The sequence below is a fragment of the Scylla paramamosain genome, chromosome 11 (genome assembly GCF_035594125.1).
Source record: "Scylla paramamosain isolate STU-SP2022 chromosome 11, ASM3559412v1, whole genome shotgun sequence".
Lineage (NCBI taxonomy): Eukaryota > Metazoa > Arthropoda > Malacostraca > Decapoda > Portunidae > Scylla > Scylla paramamosain.
Genome location: NC_087161.1, coordinates 26,331,023 through 26,336,022, shown reverse-complemented (window position 1 = coordinate 26,336,022; position 5,000 = coordinate 26,331,023). Strand labels below are relative to the sequence as shown.

General features: G+C 45.0%; 1 protein-coding gene across 5 annotated transcripts in view; it reads right to left on the bottom strand.

Moving 5' to 3' along the window:
- The window catches only part of LOC135105129 (prostaglandin E2 receptor EP4 subtype-like), a 209,281-nt gene extending 206,046 nt beyond the window's left edge, over nucleotides 1-3,235 (bottom strand). For 2 of the 5 annotated variants that reach the window (XM_064013155.1, XM_064013154.1), the window contains exon 1: nucleotides 2,124-3,235. The gene's annotated coding sequence lies outside the window, so the exon portion shown is untranslated. The remainder of the gene's footprint in view (nucleotides 1-2,123) is intronic. The other 3 variants (XM_064013159.1, XM_064013158.1, XM_064013160.1) reach the window with 3 other exon arrangements.
- Between the last annotated feature and the right edge of the window lie 1,765 nt (nucleotides 3,236-5,000).

Below are 5,000 nucleotides of genomic sequence, written 5' to 3'. Positions count from 1 at the left end.
TCAGTACCTTAACTAATTCCCTGGGCGTCTGTTTCTCCAGTCTGTGTTGTTAAGGCGTGGATTCTACCTCTCTCTTGTCAACACCATACCTATAGGCCTATTGTCGTGGATATTTACTTGTTATTTTTACCTTTATCTCCCATTCCTTTTTTTTTTTTTTAGATTAAATTAGTTTAGTCCAAGTTAGGGATATGTTAAGTTCAGGTTGGATTATTTTAAGTTAGGGTTAAGTGAGGTTGAAGTTAAGTTAAGGTAAGGTTATGTTAATTACGTAGGTTAGGTTAAGGATATCTTACAAGATCAAGTTAGCTTAGGTTATGTTATGTCAGGTTATGTTACGGTAGGTTAGGTTAGGTTAATTTAGGTTAGGTCACGTCATGGTAGATTAGGTTTTGTTACGGTATGTTAGGTTAAGAATACGTTAGCTTAGGTTAAGAATATGTTAGGTTAGGTTACGTCATGTTATGTTAGTTAAGGTCGAGTTAGGTTACGTCACATTAGGGTTATGGTGGTCAGGTTAAGGTTAGATTGAAGGTATGTTAGGTTAGGTTAAGGTTAGACTGAAAATAGGTTAGGTTAGGTTAAGGTTAGACTGAGAATAGGTTAGGTTAGGTTAAGGTTAGACTGAAAATAGGTTAGTTAAGTTTGGTTATGCAAATTTCTTTTATGAAGGAAGGAAACGAGATGGAATAATATGAGATGAAATATTATTGGAGGAATCTTTGTGGGATGAAACGGTGAGAGTGACGAGGCCTAAAATGAAATTCGGATAGGCCTACCAGACGAGACAAACAAAGCCTGGAAGTGAAGAGGAATGTGCCTCCGCCTCCGTCACCTGAGCGGGCGCCTGGTTTTTTGCCACTGCTAGTAAGAGAGAGAGAGAGAGAGAGAGAGAGAGAGAGAGAGAGAGAGAGAGAGAGAGAGAGAGAGAGAGAGAGAGTAATAATTTTCTTATGTTGAATAGCAGAGATTACATGTTTAGTTTTTTCTGTTTCATTGTCTCAGCTCACCCACTGCTTCAAGACTCCATGAAGTGTAGTGACAGTTACTGAAGTGTAGTGACAGTTACTGAAGTGTAGTGACAGTTACTGAATGCGTCGTAAGTCCCAGATAACAAAATCAATCTTTCTTTCAGGGGCTGGCATCTTCGTGGGCCTTTTTTATTTATTTATTTAAGTTTTCGTTCTCTTCGTTATTTTAGCCCAGTGACCTCATCCATTAAAAAGAAAAAAATGCTTCTTAAATAGTTAGTCACGGAAAAATGATCGTACAGCACAGAAACACAGATCATACAAGTGTGTGTTCATGATACCAGTGACAGTTTAACTAGCTTGACAGAACAACGCCATCAGTTTCCTTATATTCTGTGTTAAGTTCGAGAATTTCTAGCATGTAAGTTTTTTTATTATTTAATTTACTTTGTTTATTTGCTTATTTATATTTTTTTTTCTCTTGGTGATCGTAGTATAAAATAATGTCTTTAGTCACTCATCACCATACTCGTAATTATATTCACCTTTACTCACTCACCACAATTACACTCACTCTCTCTCTCACTCACCACAGTCACGCCCTTTCAACTCTTATCACGACTCACACTAAGTAATTTCATGCAAGCGCGGGAGTTACACGTACAGTACTGAACAGATCAAAGCTTTCAACCACATTCCACCTCATTTCCTGAAGAACAACACTGCACTCCTGTTTGTCACCCACTGTCTGCCTATGCCCTTCTTAAACTTTTTCTTCTTCTTACGTAAGAGGGCACTGGCAGTGATACTATTATTAACCTTAAACTTCCTTATTAAACTTCTATTGTAAAGCTTTGATCAGATTGCACAACATTACTTCGTCTTTTCTCAGCAATGTGTTTTAGTTACTTGTACGTTTATTTGTTGTGTTTAGGTACTCGTAGATTGGAAACTGAAGAGGTATGTAGTCAGAGAGAGAGAGAGAGAAAGAGAGAGTAGTGACTGTACTACATTTCTCCCTTATAAAAATTCCCACGAGTTGCCAAACATCCAAGAAAATACGAAATCAGTGTTTAAGATGAGAAGGAGAGGCGAGTGTGGGAGATCTGAAGGGTGACAACAGCAAGGTCGACGCAAGACTCAGGTCCTTACCATGGGGCAGCGTGGAGGGGCGAGCCGCAGTACTGGCAGGACAGATCCAAGCACCACTTCCTTTACTTGTCACTGGGCACTCCTCTCCGTGGCCGACACCCGCGCCGACACCATCATACAAACACCAACTCAATACAGCTCGCGGCACACGGTGAGGACTTCGCCAGGGTACTCTCGCCTCGCCAGTCACCGGGTCACCGCGTTCCGTTACTCGCGTATGCTAGCAAGTTTTCAGGTAATACTCAACAAGGCCAGTAGCAAAGTCCTACAAATCCCTGCGGGAGTCATCGGGCTTCCTTCAGGTGAGTGAGGGCGTGTGCCAAGCCTCGCGGGTCGCGTTACCGAGTCGGGAGCATACACCGAGCGTGGGGCGTGTGTGCCGTGCTGGAGGTCACTGCTGGAGGTGGGACGCGTCACCCTGCCTGTCAGTACCAGCGCCTGGGCCAGACTGAGCCACTGAGGCCTGGGAGCTCCGCAACAGCTGGACGTGAGCGAGGGGATGGCCCACACCCTTGCTCCGACCAATGACGGAACGCTACCATACACTGTCCTGCTGACTCTGAGACTCCTCCAGCCAGACCCAGACGTCCCCGCCTCCACTATGCCAGGAAAAACGTGTGTGTGTGTGTGTGTGTGTGTGTGTGTGTGTGTGTGTGTGTGTGTGTGTGTGTGTGTGTGTGTGCGCGCGCTCGCCAAGTATCGCGGTGCTGAGAGCTAGCAACTGGTTCCCTGCTGCCTCCCTGCTGGTAGACGCACCTTGGAAGCAGTTTTTTTTTGCACCGCCCGGTTCCAGGTATGCGCCGCCGCCACCACCACCACCACCACCATCACCACCCTGTCAATGTTTACGTTCTCCTCGGTGTCTCGTGCGTCGCGTATCTCTGCTGATCGCACGAGCCTCACTTCCGCTCCTTTGTACCTTTGTTGTTGCCGAGATGTGTTATCAGCGCATCTCCCTCGCCGCCCCGCGCTCCAGCATCCCTGTTTTACCTTGCTAACTGCGCACTGCCCGCCTCGTCTGCTCATTGCCTGCCCTGCTGCAGTGACGAAACAGTGACAAAGGAACCATGTTTAGAAACATTTCCGCCCCCTCATTTCGATTAGTTTCAAAAGGCTCTTGTTGAAGTTACACCGATTTTTAAGGATCTTCTTACGGTTGTATTGAGAAATTAACAAGATAACAACCCTATTAACGAGAGAAGCAGTCTTGAGAACCCGCTTAATCATCTATGTGGCCTTTGAAAATAGTCTTGGTGAGAGAGCAAAACGTTTCTGAATACGGGCCAATGTTGAGTTCAGCGCTGCACTGGGGCCTTGGCTGTTGCTTCCCCTGTGCTACTTGTAACGAGATGTGCCACGCCCCCCGCCAGCCTGTAAACCAGCAGGCATATGTTGATGGCGAGGGAGCGGCGCTGGTGCTGGTGACCTCCGCCTTGTCTTGCTGTCAGGACCATATTCTGGAGCACTTCTCGCATCTCCACTACTTTCAAAAGACTGTAGTTGACGTGACACTGGATTTTAAGGGTGTTTCTACGGTTGTAATGACAAATTAAGAAGCTCTCTGTGATATTAACAGGAGAAACATGCTTGAAAATCTTGCTGACCATCTTTGTGGCTTGTGAAAATGTATGTGGTGGGGAAGCAGAGTGTTTGTGAATACTGGCCACAGGAACCATCACGGGGCGGGAAGTAAGGAGTCCTTGTCTTTGTAATTGAACTGCTTCCGGAACAGTGCATTGACCTTTCCTAACACACACACACACACACACACACACACACACACACACACACACACACACACACACACACACACACACACACACACACACACACACACACACACACGTACGCACACACACACACGCACGCACACCACTCTTCCTCCACGGTATGCACAAAGCCTTCTCTTGTTTGATTTCATGTTTATTTGATCATCAGTAGTTTGCTATTTTACGCTGGTAGTGATTCTCTCTCTCTCTCTCTCTCTCTCTCTCTCTCTCTCTCTCTCTCTCTCTCTCTCTCTCTCTCTCTCTCTCTCTCTCTCTCTCTCTTCCTTTCCATTTCATCCCTTCACCCTTCCAATTTCTCACTCTTCGAGTCCTCCTCCTCCTCCTCCTCTTCTTTACCTTTAGTCACATTTTAATTTCATTTTCTACAGAGCTACAGACATAGGCAAACAGACAGATAAAGAAAAATAAGAAAGTAAACTAGAAAATGTGTGTGTGTGTGTGTGTGTGTGTGTGTGTGTGTGTGTGTGTGTGTGTGTGTGTGTGTGTGTGTGTGTGTGTGTGTGTGTGTGTGTTTCCCAGAATCCTTTTGTTCTTCCGCGGGAAACTTAATGACCTAAGAGGAGGAGGGAGGGGGAGGGGCAGCAAAGGGAGGAGAAAGATAACGCCCACATTTCTCCCCCTCTTCCTATCCCCTCCCCCCTCCCTAAAGCACTCCCAGCCCCCTCTCCCCCGCTCTCCTTGCTCCCCCCTCCCCCGCCTCCCAACCCTAAGGGTGCCACATGACCGGTACAGAATTGAGTTTTCTTGACCTGGAGTGACCTTCATTACCTTACCCTAACCTTGTTTAACCTAACCTTAGCCTGTCTTAATGAACTGACGCTTCTCTTTTATAACTTAACCTAACTTAATCCAATCTAATCTAATCTAATTTAATCTAATCTGACATACACTAACCTAACCTAATTCAATATAATCCAATTTAGTCTAAACTGATTTAACCTAACAACCTATCCTAACCTAACTTAACCTAACCTAAAGTAATATAATCTAATTTATTATAAACTAACCTAATCGAAACAAACCAAAGTTAATCTGATCTAACCTCACCCAACCTAATTTAATGCAGCATACATAATCTAACCTAACC